General features: G+C 44.0%; 1 protein-coding gene across 3 annotated transcripts in view; it reads left to right on the forward strand.

Annotated features, from left to right (window-relative positions):
* The first annotated feature begins 3,978 nt into the window (after positions 1 to 3,978).
* The window catches only part of IGFN1 (immunoglobulin like and fibronectin type III domain containing 1), a 41,622-nt gene continuing 31,826 nt past the window's right edge, over positions 3,979 to 13,774 (forward strand). The window contains exons 1-2 of one of the 3 annotated variants that reach the window (XM_068419080.1): positions 3,979 to 4,206; positions 9,329 to 9,469. The gene's annotated coding sequence lies outside the window, so the exon portion shown is untranslated. The remainder of the gene's footprint in view (positions 4,207 to 9,328; positions 9,470 to 13,774) is intronic. The other 2 variants (XM_068419081.1, XM_068419079.1) reach the window with 2 other exon arrangements.

Raw genomic sequence — 13,774 nt, forward strand, 5'->3', positions numbered from 1 at the left:
AAGGTCCCAGCCCTGCCTTTGCTCTTCCATCAGGGAACAGCTCAGCTCTTCCTGCTCCCCAACATCCAGCTCTTACAGGCATTTCCCTGCTGAGGTTCCTGGCCTGTCCTTGTGACTGGTAGTGAGCAGTAATGGCCTGTGTCTGTCACACACTGAGTCACTATCACATGGGAGAACAAGTGAGGGAACTGGCTTCCATGAGGTGTTTGGGGGCAAAAAGCTCAGCTGCCTTCATGATGCGGTAAAAGCCCTCACAAGACCATCAAGAACCCTGCAACTGTCAGCCAAGACAGAGTGACAGGGTGATATCAGACCTGCTTTGGGCCTGGACCCAAGAAAGGCATTTGTAGGCTGGGCACTTACCGTCCCACTTAGTGTCATCTGGCCTGTTCTGTGCTCACAGGCGGGAGGTCAGGTTACCCAGATAGCAATCAGAGCTTACAAGGGCAAGTCCTCTCTGTTACTGGTACTGGGTCAGGTGAGCTCCACTGAATCTCCTTAGGCACATACTGATTCCATTTGAAGGAGGCTGGAAGAGGTGAATCAGAAACCCAGTTTGGTTATCCCTGCTGTTTACATTTATGCCCTTCTTTTTTTCATGTGACTGAATACCTGGAGCATGCTCATGTCCTCCTGCTGCTATCCTGAAGATGCAATTATTGATCTGGTGGTTGTGAGTGGCTGAGAAGTGGGGGAAAGGGATGTGCAATAGTCGAAAAAGAAGCTCTGATGGCAATGGCCCTTAGTTTGTCTTGTAGCTGAACCCCCTGGAAAGCTCTGAGTGCTTTTGGGTGCTTCAGTAACTTGTATTCTCTGCCTCACAGGTGCTCACAGCCCCTTTGGCAGAAGGCTGTAGGACAGCTAAGAGGGGAGTTTGGCTTTACTCCCTGGGCGTGGGCAATGGAGGGGATCCCCAGCACCTCCCTGGTAGTTTCTCTCCACTTCATGTCTGGTGCACATGCTGAGCTCCTGGCTGTTGGGTAGGTCATACTTCTTGAGCATAAAGCTTGAGAAGAGCACAAAGTGGATTGTATTCTTAGTCGAAACAAAGGTTCAGAGTTCCCAGACTTAATGCACTAGTAGTTTGTTTCTGTGTTTTATCCTCGTAGGATGTAGAAGTGAGAAGGTTTTGTGCCCTCCGTACAACTCCTAACAGAAAACTTAGTGACTGGGTTGCAAACATGAAAGGGGAGAGGGCCAGGGCTGCCTGAGCTGACAGTGTTTTAGGATAATACTCTGCAGGAGACAGAGTATTAAACAAAATCTGTCTATGTCGTAAATAAATCTGAATGGTTTATTTTGGCATAGAATGTTCATTCCTCACAAATGCAATTTTGAGACAACCAATAATCACTTGCTAATTTGGGATGAAATTAGACTTGGAATCTGACATCCTCAGGTCAGCTCAGATGTAGTATTTGGTGGGTTTCCAGTAGAGTCCTCTCACATGTCTGATAGGAGATAATCTTTATGAGGACTGTCAAAGGGAAGGGATTACCCATGCTTACAAATCATTGAAGTGGGTTATTGGAAAGGGATGTGTCAGAGGATTGCCAAGTAAAGCACGTCACCGAAGGCTGCCCTTTGGGTTTCTGAGGTTTGGTAACGGAGACGTATTTTCAAGTCTATCAGACTGATTTTAGCATCTCCTGGGTTGTTAGTACTTCTCTGCTTTTTGAGGCAGAAGATGTTTTTGCTCTTCTACAACATTAAAAGGGGCCTTTTACGTTTTGCTGACTATAAATGTGCATAAAGGTGTGTAAATGTGATCCTTTGGGATGTGTCACCTGCACTTTATGGCATCAATCTGTTACACTATAACCTCAGCAGATTGTGTGACAGCTCAAGCTCTCATCGACGGGAAGGATGCTTAGCTATTGAGGGGCAAGGTGCGAAATCCTCAGCAGATTTCAGTTGTCTGCTGTGATGTCAAGGGACTGAGAAAACAAACTCAAAAAACTGGTTAATCTAAAGTAAAAGGGTTAGGGAATGATAACCCCGTTTGGGTTATCTGATTTCTTGGGAAGTACATAAAAGTACAGGCAAACCTGCTGTCCTCCTGCTAGTTCATCTTCATACCTCTTGCTGTGCCTTTTTACCGCTAACTGCCTACCAAGGCTCGGTGCATTGGAGGTGTAGTTTTATGCAGGGGGGTAATAGGCCCATTGCCTGGCGTGTGTGGGATTACTTTCAAGAAGTTAGAAGTAAAACCTTTGAAAATCTTGTTTGCTTTAGATTCTTGCCTCTCCTGTTAGAATGTGCTGGACTAGGTGGCACGATTCCAGGCCAGGTTGCATTGCTGGGACTGTGGAGTTTGCCTCCCTTTCAGCACTTGAAGTGCTTCGTGCACAGCCTATCCCACAAGCACATTTTCTTCCTTGAAGAGGACAAGCTGCTGAACTTTATCCATCTGCTTTTTAGAAGCATTGATGTGCTTATGTCTGCCCTCCTTCACAGCATTGCATGGGCTTACCTTTGAAATTACTGAATTTGACTGACATTATCACCCAAAGTGATGAGCAACATGGGCAATGAGATACCAGAAATGTCTGCAACATGCAGACCTGGGAAGGGGTGGGAGCAAGGAGAGCTTTGGGTGGTCCATGGGTGCCCACTACCCTCTGCAAGCTGAGGAAACTGCGTCTGTAAGCCTCTTCATCCCCTGCCTTGGGCTCTTTTAGTTTGGGACTCTGTCTTGTTTCTCTCAGGATTTATCTAGATCAGCTCCAGGTGACTCTGGATAAATGTCTCCTAGCAGAGGAAGCCTTTACTGATAATCACAGAATCAACTAGGTTGGAAGAGACCTCTGGGATCATCGAGTCCAACCTTTCACCTAACACCACTGTGTCAACTATTTTTTTTAATTTTTTTTTGAAGGTTTTATTTAAATCAGTGTTGCCACAGAAAGAAAATGAAGCTACCAGCCTCTTGCTAAGAGTGGTCATCGATTAGGTGTGAATACAGGCAAGCGAAGTCCCCTGCGCCCCACAGACGCTCAAACACTACTGCAAATGCATCATTTTAAAGACTGATTCATACCAAACAACTGAGAGGAACATTCTTTTCTTGACACTTCACAAGAGTACACAAATTCTAGTTTACTGAGCTCAGTTTACAGATATTTTTGCAAGCATAGGATGTGCTGCCAGTAACGGATGCTGTGACTGAAATCTTTAACTTGCATTTATTATCAAAGTCATCCTGCTTAACATCTATAATGTCAACGAGATGCCACAGCTACAAAAAAAGATTGTGCCCATTGCAGTTTCAATGCAAAAAACCAGTAAAATGGAAATCCATTTGTTAAAAAAGTAATTAAAATTACTCCAGAAAGCAACTGAATCAGAATCTAGTTTGCAGGTGCATCTCGTCTCCATTTCCAGCCTGACCTAATGTTTCCTACTCCCGTTAGTGCTGCTGAGGTACCTTTTATTCCAAGGGGTGTACAAAGCCGTGTGGGTAACAGGCTGCTCTCAGCCATGTAGCTGGAGTGCAGGCTCATGCTTTTCAACTACGTGCTAATAAATTCACATTAGCCCTGTGAGCTGGTGCTGTGAAGTGCTCTGTCCATCTCTTATATTCCTAGTACTAACTCTTCAAAGAGGTCTTAAAAAAAGGAGAGTATTGGGAGAAGCTTCGTCTTTAAATGTGCTTGGCCACTCACTTTGAACTGAAGTTCAATTTATCTGATCAATTAGTAGCCCTAGTTATTCTTGAGATTGGTTTCAAGCCAATTAAGTTGCAGTTTCCTTGAAAACATCCAGAGCCTTTCAGTTGTATGAAAGTTTTTAATGAGTCACCGTGAAGAGGAAACACAATCTGCAGAAAAACGCCACTCCAACTGACTTGTGAAATGGTGAAGAATTATGTTAATCTCAAATTTGTCCAGCACCATTACTGGTATGGACTGAAATAATAATGAATAGGAGGCAGGTGCATCTGGTTCCCATAAAAAAAAAATCATCTGGATGTCTCACAGACTAACAGCCCTGTGACAGGCTTCACCTACCGGAGGGAGAGGGCGAGAGAGAGATTAAGTGTGAGAGAAGGGGAGGCAGAAGGCGAGACAGAGGGAGCAGCTGAGAAGGATCCCAGGGACCCAGTACTGATCCCACAGCTGAGCACTGACTGCAGAACGGACACGGGTGAGCTGCAGCTTTGACAGCGGTCGGGGTAGAAGAGGACCTCTGCGGTGGCACACGCAGGTGAGTGCTGTGTGCCTGTTTCAGATAAGTAGCTGTGTTTGCTGTGAGCTAAAGTGTGTTTGAGCTCCTTGTGATCACCTTCACAGGCAGAAAAGGTGACCGACAGGGAGTGACGGACCCTGCTGGTTTCATGCCCGCACAAAGTGGAACACTGCGACACTTTTGTGAAACTGCAGGATTCCCAGAGCAAGTAGGGGTGAAAGGAGAGAGTTGTCCTCTCTTTCCGTCATGATTATTTCTATTATTTTGGTTATTTCTCCATTGGATGCTGGCATAATTTTCTGGCTGTGGATGACAATTTATTCCGATATTTCGGTGCTGGATAAGGTGGGAGTTGTTTGACAGAGGACAACCTTCAGAGGGAACGGGACGGCATTCCCAGCGACCGGAGTCCTCTGGCACCTTTGTAGGTGGCAGACATTAACTTGTGCAGGCACAGGTCAGGCAGGGCAGTACTAAAACAATGTTGAATATAATATTCAGTCATCCCGCAAAGAAAGTGGGAAGGTGGCGCATGCTGTGGCCTCTTGGAGTTTCAGAGAGATTTCCTTACCATTTGTTTCAGTGTCAGACTTCCTGGCACATTAGGGCATGAAATATTAAAATAGCTTGTCATGCGGGGACTGGGCTTTTTTCATCTGTTGCCACTGGCAGGTTGGGGAAACAAATAAATAAATCAGAACTGGGTATTTGTTATATGCTGTAGTTTGAGTGGGGGGTAGGAAATGAGAAAAAGCCTTATGACTTGGATCCCTTGTGGCATCTGAATAGCACAATTTTTTATTTTTACTGCATGCAGTGAGTTTTATTAACCCTCTGCATGCCCAGTGGGTGGCACATGCAAAATGGTTTGAATATACGTAGTTAATTTTAGCTGGAGCAGAGGACATTTGGCAAAGTCCAATGGCCGTACAGGGTCAAATGAAAGTGGTGCAGTCATGCCGTACTCTCTACATTTATTAAAGCACGATAGGTTAAAATGTTGTTTCCTTCAGTGCCTCAAGGAGGGGTGAAAAGTACTGGTGGGGCAATATGTCTGGTAATGTGTTGATGTTTAATCGCATCTTTGGTGAGTCTGTATTAAACATCTGTTGCCCTTTATTTTGTTTTTCCAAATGGAAGAGGGTAAGTAAATTCCAACTCTGGCCAGCCCAGGCATTGGATCATGCAAGATAGATAGTCATGAGAGCAGCTATCACAAGGGGAAAGGAGGAATGTCAGGTTTATAGGCAGCCAGGATCCATCTAAACCATGGATCATGGTAGCGAACCCCTCCGGTCAGTCATGGATGCAAACAGATTAAATCAGTCCTCAACAAGGGAATAGAAGGAATTCTGTACACCGTGGGAAGGAGGGAGCTAATCCGGAGTGTGACAGCAGAGCACTGCTGCTTCTTGAGTTCGTTACCGTGATTCTAATCCTTTCCTTATGTTGAGTTGCATGAGCGTGTGAAAGTCCAGCCAACTGCAGTGGGTCTAATCATGGCTCTGTGTGAACAGTGATGACAGACTTCAGCTTGCTGGTGACAGAGGGGCAGACCGGCATCTTGGGTGTGGGAGGTAAAATAATCAAAGCTTTGAGCCTTAAAATAGACCCTTGTATTTCTTCTGTAGTGTACAACATGGATAATCTGGTGTTGAGAGACTGGGCTGAGCATGGGCGTCTTCCACTGATATCAGAGGGAGCTGCAAGTATTCAATACTCAGTGCGTTGCATATATTTAAAATGAAATATTATGAGTCCAGAAGACTCATTTGGGGCACCCGCATGCGTGGTGTGACTATTCCTCATCCTGGAGCAGGGCATTCTCCTGGTAAAAACAAAATGCTGTTCTGTGACCCACCTGGTCCACGGCCTGATCTGACCAAAAGAATGTCCCTTTACATGACCAGCAAGACCAGCACTGTCAGAATCGCCTGATGCGATATAGAACGTTGGGTGGTTGTAGGGCTGCAGGTAACTGATAGTCTTCACTGAATTTGGACCTTTATTTCATTTTCCCTGCCCTTGCCCATCCTTAAATGAATGCAACTTTTTTTTTTGTAGTCTTTATGGGGTTCTTATTGCTATTATGTCAAAGTGGACTTTGAACCTGACTACGGAACTTTGCGTATCTTGACTCATTACATATCTCTGGATATTTCTGCCCAAAAGCCTCCCTCGTGTCACCTTGACCTTCAGCGCAGTGACTAACTGGACACCATGCTGCAGGGTTCATGAATTGGAAAATCCAGTCAGCTCTTTGGACCTACCAGATCTTGGCTTCTTCACTTCTTGCTCTGTCTGAGCCATGCGGTGGGCAGCGACAGTCTCTGAGAAGAGCTGTGTCAGTTGTCACTGGTCGGAATGGGTAGACTTCTTACTGATATACCGAAGAAGAAGGGAATTACAGGGAAAACAGAAGACTGGAAGAGTCTTATTTCCAGATAAAATGTACTTTTAAATTCAGTGGTGAAATAACTGTCCTGCAGCTGTTGCCTCTTGACACTTCTTCACCGCCCTTCATTAGGGGAATGAACTCGCTTCCAGGGAAAAACACACCCCTTTTACAGTGAAAACAGTGACTGCTGCTGAACGTACCAGGCTTCGTGATGACATTTTGCAGGTTTTCAGTGGTATGCGGTAGCTGATCCACTGGCACGCAGGGGTTAACAGGACTTTTGGGTGGGCGGGTGGAAAACAAGCTGTGAAATGGAAGAAGGTCAGTCTCTTGGAGGAGTTTGCTCTGTCACAGATGGTTTTAAGTTATCAGTCCATCTGTAGGAGAGGTCTCCATTCCTTCCCCCCCAAGAAAACTGTAAATCCGGGGCTGGAAATAAGGCAGAGCCCTATCAGGTCCGGGTTCAGTGGACCAGGCAGAATTGTGGCTCTCCTGGTACTTGCTAGACCCCACTGTCTATCTAATTAGGAATTCCTCAGTTGTTCAAGCAGACACCAACAGCTAAATGCACTTTGAGACTAAATATCATCGGCAGCGCACTTTTCAGAGGGGAGCAAATCACTGGAGAAGGAGTGTACACGGGAAGGGAACAGCAGTAAGCCTTGTGGCTCTGGATAACTCAGGTCCTTTGGTTGGGCTAATTCAGATAAGTGGAAGGCTCTTGCTGCAGCTGATGAGAGCTGAATTCAGGTTTCAGTAGAAGCTGATAAATGCTTCCTCTGGGAGCATTCCCGTGGCTTACATGAAGTGTTACTGTCTTTAGAGACTTGGGTAGCAACTGGTTTTATTAAATGTACTCAAAATTAAGGCTACAGCATCTCATCAACAAAGTAACATAACTGCTGCCCTGGACCAGTAAGACTAACGTCTAAGGAGATATCCTTGGGATGATCATTGGCCAAAACAGGTGGAGGAAGGGGCTGTGGGAAACCCCCTAGGACACTGCTACAAAATTGTCTGCTACTGAGTGAGAGGATTTTCCAGCAGCAGATGGAAAATCGTTGTCGTCTTATTTTCTTGGCTTGTTAACTTTCAAATTATTTATATTTGGCTTTGGAATTGCTTCTACTTTTATATCACTGCAACTGTAACAAGGGATGTGGAACTGAATGATCTTAGCCCAAGCATCAGTTTGAACAATCATGTTTTCCTCTATTGACATTGATTTCTTATAAACAGGGAAAGGTATAAATACTGTCACCAGCAATAACTGTCAAAAAGAAAGAAGGAATGAAGAAAATTACTCCAGAATTTCATTTCACATTTATCTTTTAAATTGTTGATTAAAATGGTGAACTCCTGCCCTGCAAAGGAGAAGCTTTTGATATCTGGATCAGAACAGCTGACGGATCGTACTGCTACCACCAGTCTCTTTTCCACGGAAAGATCATCTTTTTGAGACTAATGGAAATGGTGCCCATCATGGTTCTTCTGTCTTCATCCTAGCTAACATGAGTCTTGGCTCCAGGACCAGTTTTTTGCTGTATGTTCCCTTCCCTGTTAACCACAGATTTTAGAACTCTAATCTACTGATAGGAAACCAGAGGAAAACCTTGTTCTGGTTCTGTCAGGCCAGACATCATGTGAACCATGGTCGCCATGATAAAAACACTTCCATTGCCAACTTCTGGAGCCAGCCCTTCATCTCAGAGTTGAACACGAGGATTTAATATGAATATATGGCACACAATGCAAAGGAAAAAAAGATTGTATGCTCTCAGCCAGAAGTGAATGAAAGTAGCCTCCCAGACTGAGCAGGCTTTGTTGCCTGCATGTAGTGCTGCTGGGAGAAGATAGCGTTTGGACCCAGACTGGCCATCTCTGTGAACATCAGGAACTAAATAGAGGTACCTTTGCTTCTAAGTGAGCTTTCTGAGTAGAGGAAGGAAGGTTTACGAGTTGCAAGGGGAGGCTGGAAGCAAAAGATTTTGGGGCACAATATGCTGCACTTGCACTTCTAAGGTAAACCTGTCCATGGAAACAAGTGGCCTTGTTGCTGCTCGTGGGAACAGTGATCAACCCGTGGCTGTGCTGGAAGGAAACACTGCAAATTGAGATGTCTGGTTTGGCTGTAGCAGTGAAGGTCTCCTAGGAGGAACTGGATTTCTTTCAGACCTCTCAGAATAGCACAGACTGAAAGACTCTACTTTGGAAGGCCAAGCCCAGACATGGTTGCCCCGTACACAAATGCAATAATCCGCTGTTTTTACTTCTCTGCTAGGAAATTATGAGATCTCCTAAGGACTCTTGGCCTCTGAGAACTAGTCTACTGTTATGTCCTACACAACTTGGATGTACAGTTTGTCCCTTCTTTGGACAAGCCATTGACCTGCACAAATGTTTGTCCTTCTTTGAGGCACAAAGTCTTGATCCAGCTTGGAAATCCATCGTTGCCTTGATTGATGGTCGCATCTGACCAAGCTGGCCCACTGCCTTGTTTGAGGCTTGCCAAAGGCAGTGGGTTCAATTGCACCTCCTCAGGTGCTGTGGGAAGCATGGGTGTATAACGAGCCTACAACTCCACGCAGCACAGTATAGAGATGTCCTGGCTAGACAGCTACTGAGCACAAGCTTATCTTCTAGGAGAGTGGAGAGGTGTGAGGGAGACAAGATTTGTCATTTCTTTTGTCACTTAGTGACATTTACAACAGACTAATAAGGGGCGCGGCTTCTTTCATACAGATCGCTGATGTCTTTGATCAAGAGACCTGTTGTACAGCTATGAAGAGCTCTGTGGTCTGAGTCAACGGACAAAGCCACTGTGGTCCTGGGAGAAGCAGTATTGACTTCAAGCAGGATCATCTCAGAAGCTTAACCTGTAAGGTAGTGAGTTTGGTCATGTCACCACTGAGATTTGTGTGGGAGTGATACAGAGGTGGGAGTATGTTGTGTCGCCTTCACTGTCATGGTAGACATTGCTCTCTGTTGCAGTAGGTCTGAGAATTGTTGTAAATGTTCTGGGAGGAGTGGTCTCCTATAGCGTACACTGGTTTCCCTGGTAAGATGGCAGGCTGTTGAAGAACTGCCATAACTGTCCCACGGAGCTAACACGGGCCTTGTGGCACAGGTACACTATGGTTTCTAACATTTTTTTATCTTGGACATAGTGTTTCTTGGGACACTAAGTAGGGATGTGTTATTTTTTCTTTCGGATATTTAGTAAAACTCTGTTGTATTTGCTCTGTGATACTTGCTTTAAATTATTGACTGTATGAAAACACGTGTCTATGTTATGAAAGAATTCATGGGTACGTTGGGGACACTGAAAGGAACAGACTGACCTGTTCTCGTGTTGTCATCCCATGCCCGCTTCACCGAACTGATGTGAATTCACTGTCTTTTTCACCGCTATTAGGGCTTAATTGCTTTCGTTCACTTAGAAAACATAGATGGTGTGTGTCTCCTGTTGGCATTTTGTATCAATGCCACTTTCATAAATAAATAGCTATAGAGTATCTGGTGTATGTGTACGTAAATTGTGGACAGCATGAGCAATCACTTATGTTATATTCAGAATCCCTGAGGCAGAAGAGAAGATCAAGTCAAGTATAGATTTACCGAAGGGATAAGTCACACAAAATCTGATCCTTGGGCATTCCTCCCCACTCTACACAAGACCTCCATTCATCACTGGAGTGCTTGTGACGTTCCTCCTCTGTGACCTGCTCAGAAGTTTTCATGAAGTTGCACTTCTGCAGTTGCTGGCCTTCAGTTCTGTGGTTCTAACCAAAGTCTTTGAGATTTTCCTTTAAAAATCTTCTGAAATGGGAAGGCTCAAGCTGAAAATATTACTTGAAGTTAACAAATAAAGAAAGAAAGGCCACACAAAGCTAAAAGAGAAATTTTAGGTGAGAGATCCTTCTTCTCAGTGGGTATCTGGGTCTCTGGTGTAAAGCACAGCTGGAATTTGAGACTGAGCACACAACGATTTGGTATTTTGTTTAGAACATTGTCTGTGTTGGGACTGTCCTGATTTTTATGAATTGCTGCATCTGTTGCTCATTACTTTATTATAATGATGATTCAAGTCTTTTGCTGTGGTCTATGCTAATGGTTTTGTACTCCACATTTATTGTGCTTATGCCAATGTCTGTGGTACATCCCGTGCCTCCAGACCCATCACCTCTGTACGAACCACTCACTGCCTGTCACTTCTCTACAAGTTTGGCTAATTTTGCTCAACAGTCTCTGCCAGCAATTATGTCACATCTTGTCTGTGTGTTCCACTGTCTGAACCTCATAAATAACTACTTGTGACACCGCTAGTACCTCCAAATCCTGTGACTCCCAAATGTTTTGCTTATTCACTTAGCTGATTTATGGCCCTATCGCTAGTGACCAGGCAGACTGCAAAAGGGAATGGGCTCTTGCTCTGCCTCATCCAGACAGATTGATGGATAGACAAGATGAAGGGCAGACCTCCCACCCCGTCAGGCTGTCTAGTTTATTTTGGTAGATTAAAAATATTGTCACTAGTCAAGGGGTTGTTCCCACTCTGTATTCAAAGCCATGGAAGCTTTGCCACTATCTCCAAAGGAGATGTCTCCACAGCTGAAAAGCAGACAGACTTCTGCCTGGGATGAGAAATAGCCAGATCTTGGTTACCTGAACAAGGCTAATGCATAACAATAATGTGCTTTTCAGAGGAGTGAGAGTGTTGAGCTACTTCCAGTGTCAGCCCTGTTGTGCTGGGGGTGTTGGTCAACAGCGTTTCACCTAGGGAGGGGTAGGTTGCCTTCTGGAAGTATTTGTCTGCCTCCGTTGAATCAATAGCAACCTCGGTGATCATCTCAGTATGGACAATTATGTCTCAAGCATCTGTGAGTGAAGATATGAATTACACTATGACAATTTTTGGAAGGCTTTTGCTGTCTTTATTTTCTTTTAAAAATTTTATGATTTCTTTTTCTAGGATTGAACTGAAGTCAAAGCAAAAACATGGTTATTCATGTAACAAGGGAGTAGAAATTTTAAAAGTAAACAGGGCAGGGTCTGAATGACTCTGTGCCAGCTTATATGTTATTTTCTGGTCCTCATTTAACACAGAAGACACTAGAAAATGTGATGTGGTTGGATTAATTATGCTGAAGGAATGTTCTCTTGCATATCCTGGCACTGTTATTTTAACTGTGCAATCAATGTGTGGCATTAACATGCTTGTGTCTCACTCTCCAGAAGACAAACATTCACAGGAGTTTAAGGACTCACAGCAGCTTATCTTTAATCCAAGTGAGTTTCTGAAATATTTAAGGCCCTATAAACCCAGCAGTTTATGCATAGTGCACATAGTTCATATTGTACATTGAGAGGATGCGTACATGGTACCTACTACTACCTCTACTAATATTGCCAGTAATTGGTTTTTAGAGTAGATTTGAATGTAGCCATCTCTCAGGTAATAATTATGTTAATATATATATATCCACAGTCACACCGGACTGAGAACAACTGTCTGACTTGATACATTTGGTAACATAAGAAAATAATAAGTTTCTTGATGGCTTTGGACCTGAGAATTTGGATCATGTTCATGTTTCAGTGTAGATGCTCGTCAGTATTGCCTAGTGTGGAGGGAAGAAGTGAGTAGCAAAGAATAAATGTGAGCGTAACGTAGAAAGAACTTAGGGGAATACTGTTGCAAGCTAATGTCAAGTAATCGTGTTTGTTGAAAGTTGTCAGCATTAGACATTTCAGCTCCGGGAGTGGTGACATGTTTAGGAAGATATAAGACTGCAAAAGGCAATGGGGGATTATAATGTTTGCTATTAATACAGTTCAGGACTTTGGATGACAAATGAAGTCCATCAGAAGAGGGTGATCAAGAGTCTCTCAAAATCTCTGCCATTTGCTGTGCCATGCCCTGCCCGGTGCAGGGCAGAGTGCCTTGGAATTACCTTATTTTCATTTCAGTTTCATGTCTTTTCTCTCCTGCAAGCTGTTCATTCCCTTCTTTTGCAATTTTTGAAACATCTAACAATGGTTTACAGAAGTAACTGTGTGATATGCCAAAATATCAACACACAAAAGCTGGAACACTGGAATGTAAAACTCTTGTTTTGGGGGATAGCAACAAAAGTCACCCACACCAGACTGGGGAGGTGACAGAAAGAGAGGACTTGGCTGTCATTCGCACAGTGCCATGAATCATTTCCCATTTCTGGTGTTTCACGTGCATTTCCACTGAAGTCAGTGAGTCTCACAGAATGATTGTCTAAGTAGTCATTTATTTATGAGATTTGTATAGTGTGCAGAGCCCTAAAATAAGATGTGTGTTAAGGACAACAGTGGAGCCAGTGATTTGCTGTGGAGAGATGTCTGTGTTCCTATTTGTCCTACCCAGGGTTTTCATCAGGTGTAGGGTGGCAATACCAGCCTGGATGAATGTCTGATATAGGGAACAGAATTAAGATCACGAGTGTGCTGACAAAGTCCATCTGCCTTTTAAAACTGTTAAAAGTTGCATGTTCTTGTGTGACTCTGTTGACTGAAGGAGTGCAGAGGGTAAATAGAGACACAGCATTAATCCCACATGGGAATCTAATCTAATTGCTCTTTCAGAGCTTCAGTAACTCTATAGTTTCTGAGCATCTCTCATATGACAAGGAATCTGCCTTCACAGTTTGCTTGCAAGATAGTGACGTGTTACATTACACGTTGTCCAATTTATAAATACAGGGAAAGAAACACCTTTGGCAGATGGTCACATGAGTGATCTATAACAATAACTAGTTAATGCCAAGTTCACACTTCACCATTTCCTTCTAAAGTAAGTAGTAGCTTATGGTCTGCTCTCAGGTCTGTTGCTAATTTAGACAAGCTAATTTAGATCAGGATGTGCTTCTGCTTCATGCCCCAGTTTAGACATCCATCTCTGTGGCTTTCTTCTCAGCAACTGCTCTTGCCATCCATCAGAACTCACCACGTGAGTGCCATGTGGTGTAATATTTGCCTGAAACACGAGAGGAGATCTTTGGAGGAAAGCCAGATGACATGGAAATGGAAGAGGTGACAGAGGGATGCTGTTAGATGTGTACATATTCCATTTAGCACTGCTAGCCGTTTTCATACCTGGTTTGTGTTGCTTCAAAACTGTGTCATGATGTGTTTTGGAGAGACATGTTGTGCTGT

The sequence above is a fragment of the Nyctibius grandis genome, chromosome 27 (assembly GCF_013368605.1).
Source record: "Nyctibius grandis isolate bNycGra1 chromosome 27, bNycGra1.pri, whole genome shotgun sequence".
Classification (NCBI taxonomy): domain Eukaryota; kingdom Metazoa; phylum Chordata; class Aves; order Nyctibiiformes; family Nyctibiidae; genus Nyctibius; species Nyctibius grandis.